The 10,944-nt window shown below is 43.8% G+C and overlaps 1 protein-coding gene across 2 annotated transcripts in view; it reads left to right on the top strand.

The window, feature by feature from the left end:
• Positions 1-10,425: 10,425 nt before the first annotated feature.
• Positions 10,426-10,944, top strand: part of SH3RF1 (SH3 domain containing ring finger 1) — a 180,789-nt gene continuing 180,270 nt past the window's right edge. The window contains exon 1 of one of the 2 annotated variants that reach the window (XM_080677041.1): positions 10,426-10,612. The gene's annotated coding sequence lies outside the window, so the exon portion shown is untranslated. The remainder of the gene's footprint in view (positions 10,613-10,944) is intronic. The other variant, XM_080677042.1, reaches the window with a different exon arrangement.

Raw genomic sequence — 10,944 nt, 5'->3', positions numbered from 1 at the left:
TTGTATAATAACTAACATTTGCAATGATGGCCAGGAGTCATCTGTAAATATTAATTTTTTTGTGTCTTTTATTTCAAAAATCAGGGAAACTTGTACTGTATTTCAAACATTTTCCTCCAAATAAAAGATGATTTTTCCAGAGTAACCCATGCTTCAGGAATTCTGGATAGCTGAATCTTTAACTGTACTTTGCAGCTCCTTACTAGATTTCAGTAATTAGAACTCCACAAATTGATTGAAATTGAGTTTCAAATAAAATTTGTATGAAATACTATAAAATATATTGGTTGTAAATTCTGAGTACTACATAAACTCTATTTATTGCATTTCTTTTTTTAAAGTCCTTTTTTAAAATATATGATTTTATGGATTTTTTTAGACAGAAAGAAAGGAGAGAGAGAGAGAGAGAGAAAGAAAGAGAAAGAGAGAAACATTGATTGGTTGTCTCCCATATGCACCCCAACCAGGGACCAAACCCACAATTTGGTTATGTGTCCAGACCAGGAATCGAACCTGCGACCTTTCAGTGCACAGGATGATGCTCAACCAACTGAGCAACACCAGCCAGGATGATCTATTCCAGTTCCTTGTGAGTTAATTTTTTTAAGCCTTTTAAATGTTTTTGGCAGGATTTTTTTTTCTAAATAATATTTCAATATGGACTTTTTCTTGGTAATCCATGTGATTTCCTGGAAGTTCCTGCTGAGTATATCTTTACTATGTAAACATAAAACTTGATTTCCCCAGGAAAAGCATCAACTATTTGGCAATGCCAATAGACTTTATAAGCAATTTGCCACCTGTAAGGTCATCCTCTTTTTTCCATATTTTCTCTATTGCTTGTAATATGGGTTACAGAACTCTTAGTAAGGCTATTTGCAAATTCTCTGCTTTAAGACCTCCAGACCTTTTGAGTAAACATTCCTTCGTTTTCCTGGGGTAAAGAATCTGATTTAAAAGCTCTAGCCAGCGTACCTGATCACATTTCCTCCAATATGTCAAGTTAGCCATAACTTCTTTAAACATCTAACCTTTCCTTAACCCCTGTCACATTCATACAACTACACATAACAATATATACAGTTCCTTTTCATTTATCAAAAGAAAGAATCCATGGGGAATAAAGATTTGACAGCTTCTGTTACAAGATAATTGTAATACTTAAAAAAGAGAGAGAGAGAAAGAGAGATGAGACAGATGGTGTACACTGGAGACATGTGGAAGTTTGCTTGAAAAATAGCTTTAGAAATTCAATTGAGACTGAAAAGAAATTATGCAAATCATTTTTGCATAAAAGCATCATGGAAAACAAGGAAATGATCTTAATCTTAAGTCTTCCACAATCTGTAAAAGAGAAAGAATGTCAACTGGACTGATACCTAATCTCAGTTCTATTTCAAAAAAAGCCTTTGTAGCCACTCATTTGAATTACAGAGAAAAATAGATTATTTTGAATGAGATGATTAAAACCTATTTTCTATATTTCTATGCCTGGTCTGATTTGTTAACAGCAACCATTAGTACATATTTTGATGAATTATTCAGTATTTTTATTATATATTATGTAATTTACATGGAGAATATTTTATGTTAAATTTATTTGGTATTCTATTTGATTAATTTATAAAGCATAAAATGGGGATGGAAATTTAATTTTTAAAATTGTTTATTACTTTAAAAATGATAAATTTTATATACTTGCCTGATTCACACATCACACACACACACACACACACACACACACACCTGTTTAGGAAACTATGAGGACTCACACAATACAATATACAGATGATGTATTATAGAACTGTACCCCTGAAACCTACATAAATTTATTAACCAATGTCACCCCAATAAATTAAAAAAGAAAATAAAAAGAAGCTATGAGGACAGAAATTCTGTAAGAACAATGTGAAGATTGGGGTGGAAATTTTGGCAGCATAGGGTGAGGTAATGAGAGGCAGAAAAATAGTAAGGAAATATTTCAGTGAAAAGAAGAAAACCATCATTGAATTCAGGCAAGTCTTCAGAAAAACAAATTTGAAGTGCAGCATGATCAGTATCTTGGGTCATGATAATTATGCTCTTAAGAAGATGAGTAAACATACATATTAAAAATGTATTTAAAAATATTTTTATTGATTTCAGAGAGGAAAGGAGAGGGAGAGAAACAAACATTAATGATAAGAGAGAATCATTGATCCGCTGCCTCCTGCACACCTTTTGCTAGGGATCAAACCTGCAACCCAGGCATGTGCCTTGACCAGGAATTGAACCCTGACCTCCTGATTCATGGGTCGACGCTCAACCACTGAGCCACACCTGCCAGGCCTAAATACACACTTTATCTAGGAACAAGAAAGTGAGAAAGTGAAGTGTTAGGCTATAGACAAAATAAAATGTTAGGATGGGATTATTTATATTCATTATTAATCACAGAATATAGGCTTATATGTTAGGATGGATAAATTGAGAAAGGCCCCAGTGAATTCATTACGTGTGTGTGTGTGTGTGTGTGTGTGTGTGTGTGTGTGTGTGTTTAAGCTGGCTTATTTAAATGTATTAGAAAAGACAACCTTTATTTTTAATTTGGTCAGAAAAAGAGGAGTCTGAAAATCGATAAACAATCTTTAATATATAAAGAAGGGTTACCAAGAGAGATTATGGAATTTCATTTCCCGAAGATGGTTAGATAAAGTGATGGATATTTATCTACTCTCTCTCTAATAGTTTGGGTTAGGTAAAGTTTGCTTAGAAGCAAAAAGACGAGTTCAAGGTTTAAACTCTTAAAATGATAATGGAATTCTACAAGGGAAGGTATTTTTAATGGAAATGAAGAAACCCTATTATATTTTCCACATATAGGTTAAATTTATCTTTCAACTTGGGTCAGAAATGGACTAGGAGCACCTAGTTTTAGGCATGTTTTTCTTGAAATTTAACAGTGCTAAGCAACAGGACCTTCTGAGGCTTGATGTGGGTGACCCTGGTCCATTTTTAGGTAATTTGGGGCCAGCCATGTGTGTTTCCCTCGACAGGCTAATATTTTGGATCCTTTTAAAACTGAAATAAAAAAAATCAAAAAAATCTGGCACTAGCCCGTTTGTCTCAGTGGATAGAGTGGTGGCCTGTGGACTGAAGGGTCCGGAGTTTGGCTGCGGTCAAGGGCACGTACCTCAGTTGCAGGCTCAATCCATGCCCTGGTCGAGATGTGTGCAGGAGGCAACCAATTGATGTGTCTCTCTCACATCAATGTTTCTGTCTCACCCTCTCCCTTCCACTTTCTCTAAAAATCAATAGAAAAATATCCTCGGGTGAGGATTAACAACAACAACAACAACAACAACACACACACACACACACACACACACTCACACACACACAAAATAATAAAAAAAACAAGCTAGTATTTATTAAGAGGAGAAGCTGAGCACTGAACAGTGAAGTGGGCAGATAAACAGGGGGCAGACTGGAATGAATAGAGGTGGCAACACTCAATGGCTCTCCTGTGTCTCCAGCGCGAAGCTCCTATATGCTTCTCAACAAAACCAAAGCACTAGAGGGCCCTTTATAAACTAGCTTCCCTAGTCAGCACCTGAGGTGCCCCATTTTCACTGTGCCTCTGGGTGACTCTAGGTTAGGGTTTCTCAAAAAAATTGTAGTCTCAGCATCATCTATATTAGAGTCACCTGATTCTTGAACCCATGCTAGACCTACTAAGTAAGAATCTCTAGGAAGGATGCTACAGTGTCTGCATTTGCAGGTAATTCTGATTGCACGAAACCTCAAGAACCACTCACTGCCTGGAGGCAGATTTGGATTTAGAGTCAGTTTAGAGAAGTCCAGCTCTCCCCAAGTATTCTGCTGTCGAACAGTTCCTCAAATCTTCAGACCTGTTTCAAGAAGGTGGAGGAAGATGCAGTTCAGTTACCTCCTACTCATTTCCTAGCATCCATTCCAATTGCACTGAAATCCTTGGGGAGTGTCTATAAATATGCCATCTGCTCAGATTTTTTTTTTCTTTTTTGCCAGACAGTGGAGTTCGCACCACCTTCCCACTACTGCAGACCAAAATAGCTTCATTGGGTCTGCCCGATTCTAACTGCTAGGAGCATAGTTTCCTGACAACTAGGCACCCCAAGACCACTTGGCTTTTTACAAGGGGATTCCATTATCCTTGGGTATCCTTTATGCAATTGGGATGGGAGATAAACTTTTAATGCTAGAAAGAACCATAGAGTTAACCCAATCCACTCTCTAACTATATGGAAACAGATGCAGGCAGATATGTATATAGAAAGAAGGCAGGAAACAAACATATCATTGAGTCCCTACTATGTGCCAGAAAGGTACTGCACTAGATTTTTCAATGAGTTTTGTCATTTTTTAAAGTAGAGAACATTCTATACATTTTGTGTAGATAAGGAAGTTGAAACTCAGAAAATTAATTTGCAAAGTCATTCAGTGAACAAGTAGTATAGATCAAGGATGGAATCTAGATTCTAATAAAGAGAACAATATTAGCTATCATTTATTAAGCACTTACCATATATTGGGCATGGTTCCAAACATTCTGTTTTTATTAACTTATGTAAAACTAGAGCCCCAGTGCACGAAATTCGTGCACGGGTAGGGTCCCTAGGCCTGGCCGGTGATCAGGGTCGATCGGGGCCTTCCAGCTGCTGGCGAGGGCCTTCCTTCATTCCGCGCCACCCCCTCGTGGTCAGTGCACTCATAGCGAGTGGTCCAATTCCCCAGTTGAACTCCCAAGGGGACAATTTGCATATTAGCCTTTTATTATATAGGATAAAAGCCACAAAAACCTTGAGGTACATAGTAGTATTATGCCTTTTTGATAGGGGAAACTCAGGTAGAGAAGACAAAAGTGTGCCTGAAGGTTACTCAGTTGATAGATAGAGAAGCCTATGACTCCCAAGTTCTCTCCAGAATCAAGTACCCTAGAGAGAACAGAAGCAGGGAAAGTAGTTATTGTCCACATAGGAGATAAGCAGGCCTGAAGGGACAGATTTAAGAAGCACTCCTGATGGTCTCTGGATCATCTATCTGTATGGATGGGAGGTGGGCGGGGGTGCTGAGGGAGGGTGGAGAGCAGAGGAAGAAGGAAAAATCTACACTAATAAAAGCAAAACATGCAAATTGACCATACCTCTGCTATGCCCACAAGCCATGCCCAACAGCCAATCAGGAGCAAGTATGCAAATTAACCCAACTAAGATGGCTGTGGTCACGGAACGAGCAGGAGGCTTGGGTTTCCCCGGCAATGGAGGAAGCCAAGCTTCCCGCCCACTCTGGCTGGCCCAGGCCTCCACTCAAGGCTACAAAGTTTCAATTGTAGAAGATAAATAAATCCCAGATACCAGGGCCTCCACTTGGGTTGCTGGGGGGCGTGGCCGGCCTGCAAACCACCACAGGCCTCTCGCCCAGGCCACCCCACACCCCAAGGGAACCCCCACCCTGATCTGGGACACCCTTCAGGGCAAACCAGCCGGCCCCCACCCGTGCACCAGGCCTCTATTCTCCTATCTAATAAAATAATAATATGCAAATTGACCGTCACTCCAACACATAAGATGGCTGCCCCCATGTGGTCAAAGATGGCTGCCCCCATGTGGACACAAGATGGCCAGCAGGGGAGGGCAGTTGGGGGTGATAAAGCCTGAAGGTGAGGGTAGTTAGGGGAAAACAGGCTGGCCAGGGAGCAGTTAGGCATCAATCACGCTGGCAGGGGAGTGGTTAGGAGGTGATCAGGCTGGCAGGCAGAAGCAGTTAGGGGCAATCAGGAATGCAGGCAGGCGAGCAGTTGGGAGCCAGCAGTCCTGGATTGTGAGAGGGATGTCCGACTGTCCGTTGGGCCCGATCCTACTGGACATCCCTCAAGGGGTCCCAGATTGGAGAGGGTGCAGGCTGGGCTGAGGGACAGGCTCCCCGCCCCCCTCCCCCCCCCCCCCCCCCCCCCCCGTGCACAAATTTCGTGCACCGGGCCTTTAGTTGAAAATAACTGCATTTTCTTGATTGCTTGCTTGGGAACTAAGTACATGCTGACACCATTAACTAGACCTAGAATGAAGACAAACTGGCATTGCCTTTATGTTCTGTGTTACATACATGGATGGTATTAGCTGTTTCTCCAGCTTAACTGTGAAATGTCATGTATCCCCATCTTCTATATAAAAACCCATTGATTGATGGATTGACTTTCAACAGAATTTGGGACATGGTCTGCCTGGTTTCCTGTGTGGAGGACAGTGAAGTACTAACTTTAGGATGTAATAAATATAATTCTATACTTGATTAATTCCTTATTTGAGAATTATTTTCTGGTACCCACTATGGCCTGGCTATCAAGGATACTGTGGTGAAGAAGACAGACCCAGAGCATACCTTCAGGGACCTTATGTTCAGATCCTTATATTTACTATATAGACAGTAAATAAAGAATCAAAAATTAGTGAAAAAGTATTATAAAGATAACAAAGTGCCGTGGTATAGTATAACAGTGCAGGGTCCAGGTGATACAAGGTCTTATAATACGTGGTAGCCATTTGATTCCAAGTGTGATAGGAAGAAATGGATGAGTTTTGAGTAAGGGAATAAAATATTATCTGTTATGCATTTTTTTTTGGAGTTCACTATGAATGCCATTATATTCAGGGCCAGATTGTGAAGATAGAAATGGAAGCAGAAGAGCTGGTTAGGAGGGCCAGAGGCAGACTGATGACGACTTAAATATAGGTGAAATGAAGGAAAAGGGAAGTGGGTAGAAATTGAAATCTATTTGGGGGGGGGGGGTAGCTGGCAGAGTTGTTGATAGAAAGGGATGGAGAGGAAGAAAAGGAGAAATCAGAGATAACACCTAGGTTTCTAGTTTAAACAACTAAGTCCTGGCCAAGGTAGCTTAGAGCATCGTCCTGATATGCCAAGGTTGTGGGTTCAATCCCTGGTCAGGGCACATACAAGAATCAACAGCAAATTCATAAATGGGTGGAACCACAAATCAATGTTTCTCTCTCTCTCTCTCCCCCCCCCTTCCTTTCTCACTCTAAAATCAATATATAAAATTGAAAAAACCAACAACTGGGTAAATAGTGCTATTTACCATTATCATGGTAACTGGAAGAGGAATTAGTTTTGAAGAAAAATGGTGGTCAGATACACATATGTATATGCATGTGTAAGTATTATACCACAGCTTACCAAAGAGTATTTTGGACTGGGAATTTAAAAGCCTGATTTGTGTCTTAACATCTTCAGTAAGAGCAATCACCTCTCTACCCCCCATTTTTCCCCATCTGCAACATGGGGATGATTATATCTGTCTTTGTTGCTTCAGAGGGATGCTGAGAAGATAAATGAGATACAGGAGTCCTCAAACTTTTTAAACAGGGGGCCAGTTCACTGTCCCTCAGACCGTTGGAGGGCCAGACTATAGTTTAAAAAAAAAACTATGAACGAATTCCTATGCGCATTGCAGGCCCAGGACGAGTCGGCTGCTAAGCAGGACAGGCAGCGGCACCCGGCGGGCCGGATAAATGTCCTCGGTGGGCCGCATGTGGCCTGCGGGCCATAGTTTGAGGACGCCTGAATAACATATATGAAAAGTACTTTGAAGTCTTAGGAGAATAAAAACTGTGTACAAATCCAAGCTATCATTATTACATACAGGGTGTGTTTGTATTTTTTATGTTTGTACTCAAAATCATCAGTATTATCACGCTTATATTCTTTCCTCCATGTTCAGTTCTCAGAAATGGCAAGATGAACATCTCATTCCTCAACTGTCCCTTCACCTATAGTATTCTCTTGACAGGATTTTGCAATTATTAGTGTTGTCTTAGATGTTTTTAAGACCCTGGGGAAAAGGGGTTTTTCCCAGTTTGTCTCAGCCTGGGTAATTCTTGGCAGATGACGCTAATGATGGCATCTTTTCTAATAGAGATGCACAGATTATAGAGGACCAGCATGTTGTCTCATTGAAACCTCCAACAACACTCTAAGAAAGGTATTTTTTTCACCATTTGAGAGAGGGGAGATGGCTCAAGGGGTTAAAGTAATTCGCCCCAAAATTCATTTTACAGCCGGAGTCATTAAGGCTAATGAAAGAGTTGTGTTCTAAAATATAGCATGAACTAGCTAGCACCAGGGATGTTCAAGAGCCTGTAGCCAGGTCCCAGAAATATTCATGGATGTGTGTGCAAGCTTCTTTGATCCCTATAACCTTAGACACAACGTCTTTGGTTCTTGGATAATGGGTGTGACTACTGATTTTCCTGCCTAGAGTTTCAAGAGCTGCAACATGTCACCCATTGCTTTGTGCATGTTCTCTCTAAATGTAAACAAAACAAGAACAAAACAAGTAGTCTATTGCTCTCCAGAGTAATTACTAGTGATGAATAGGATGGTCTTCTCCTTGGGAGGAGAGCCAGTGCACTCAGTTTCCTCCGAGGTGATGTGCAAAAGAGAGAATGGTAGAAAGAAAACTGGATGTGGAATCCAGAGGCACAAGTTTGAATCTTGGTTCAAAATTACTGACAGTGTGACCTGGGGATGAAGTGAACCTACTGGAGCATCAGTTTTTATTTTATTTTTTTAAATAAAATTCACCGTTTTATTTTAAAAAATATATTTTATTGATTTTTTACAGAGAGGAAGGGAGTGGGATAGAGAGTTAGAAACATCGATGAGAGAGAAACATCGATCACTTGCCTCCTGCACATTCCCTGCTGGGTATGTGCCCGTAACCAAGGTACATGCCCTTGACCGGAATTGAACCTTGGACTCTTGAGTCCACAGGCGGACCCTCCATCCACTGAGCCAAACGGGTTAGGGCAGGAGCATCAGTTTTAATAACTGTAACCTGCATATAATAATATTTATCTGTTCACTGGCTGTAACCTTCTAGTCAGCTTCACCTTCATCTGCACAGTTGCAGAAGCACAAGTGTATATATATATATATATATATATATATATATATATATAGGCTAAGTAGTCACTTTCAGAGTGCCTTGTTTGTAGATTATTGGACTAAAAATTCTCTATTCTGTTAATTCCTTCCCTTGTCTTTCTCAGCAAAAATGCAAATAATAGCAAAAATGCTATTATTTCCAGTAGTCATACAGTATGGCTCTCAGCATATTTATCTATTTAGAACCAAGCTAAGGAGGTATGACATACAAGGTTGCATGAGGATTGAGTTAATGCATCCGAAACGTTTAACACAGTGACTGGCATACAGTGAATGATGGATAATTGTTAGCTGTTTTAAATTTTCTTACTTAGGTGATTCTCATTTTCTTCAATGGTTTGTCTGTGGCCCTGAGTGAAGAAGAGAGAAGAATCTGGCTCCCTTTGAAAAATGTCAGCCTAGTGGGCAGGTAGGGCTTTCTTGCATCCTATCTGCAACCCTCCCCCTTATTTTTGCCCAGTTTCTGCACACCTAGGAAAGTATCTGGATAACTTGCTTGTAAGTTGATGGTAAATGCAAATGGAATAATGACAACTTTGAGAGCAGTGACACAATTTTAACTTGTTTTCCCTCTGAATTGAGTCTGAAAAGCAACTCTAAACCTGTGGACAACTTGTTTTTCAGAACTACACTTCAGAGTTTACAGGTGTGTGCCTGGGGCAACCAAAACAAAGATTACAGTGATGGTTATGGCTGCCTCCCAGGCTCAGATAAAAGAGGCGCCTCACAGTTAGCTTTGCGTGCCAGCTCACCTGAGGTCAGACTTTGAATTTCCCCCACTTACACGGCAGGTAGAACAGGGCCTCCCAAGGCTGGGTTTTAAACCCACACGACTGTTTCCCCAGGCTCTCGCCCTTCCCATTTTGAGTTTCTGGGTCCGTAATCCTCCCTGCTGGCTCGGGTGTGTGTCCCGGGGGAGACAGGGTGGTGCCTGGATGTGGGCAGCCGGGGGAGCAACGCTGGGAGGCGGTGGCCCCGGAAATCGGCGGTGGACTGTCCCCCAACTGATTCAACATGCCTAAGGGGTCACAACATTCGCCTGGTACTCTCCCCAGTGTCTCTCCAGGGCTGGGCAAACAGAAGCGCCCTAGGGTTGCAGTGAACGTACTGGAGCTTCCCGCCCTTTCCCGGGACCGGCTCCTCCGCGCCTCCCGGCAGGCGGAGGACACGGCCGGCCCCTGCCCCTGGCCGCTTCCTCCTGGACTCAGCCGCCACTCCCCACCGGTGGCTTCCTTTTGCAGGCGTGCGCCCCCAAGCCCGCCGCCTCGCCGCCCCGCCGCCCCGCCGCCCCCTGGGGTCCCCGCGCAGGTGCCCCCGGCGCAGGGCGAAGGCGCGGCAGGCGCTCGTGGGGAGGCGCTGTGGTGCAGGGCGGCCCCTCGCGCCCCGGGCGCCGGCTGCGGCTCGGCCTCCTCCTCCTCCTCCTCCGCTTCCTCCGCCCTCCTTGGCTGGGAAAGTGGGAGGCGGCGGCGTGTGTGTGCGCGCGCGAGGGGGGCGCAGAGAGGAGGCTCCGGTGCCGCCGCCGCGTCAGAGACACCGCGAGCCGCGACCGCCGCGGGGCCGCATCCGCATCGGCCGCCGCCACCGCCACCGCTGCGGGGCCGCGAACAAAGAGGAGGAGCCGAGGCGCGAGGTAGGGCGCAGGCACAGCCTCGCGGCGGGGAAGGCGGGGGTCGGGCGTCCCTTCCCTCCGCGCCGCTCACGCTCTCGTCCCCCACCCTCGGGTCTCCGCGGGCGCCGAGCCGGGACCTGCGGGAGCCGAGCCCGCGGCCTCGCCGCCTTCTCCCGGCAGGAAGCTGCCCGGGCTCCGCGCCGCAGGCTCCGGCACATCCCGCTCCCCCCGCGCCCCGCTGGCTGCGCCTCCCTGGGGACGCCCGCCCCTTCTCCGCGGGGAGGGAGCCGTTTCCCGGTGGCGCTCCATGGGGCTGACTTTCACAACTTAAGGTGCGGATTTATTTTTAAGTC

This window comes from Plecotus auritus, assembly GCF_963455305.1.
Source record: "Plecotus auritus genome assembly, chromosome: 6".
NCBI lineage: Eukaryota > Metazoa > Chordata > Mammalia > Chiroptera > Vespertilionidae > Plecotus > Plecotus auritus.
Note: the sequence above shows the minus strand (reverse complement) of the source record. Positions and strands in the feature narration are given on the sequence as shown.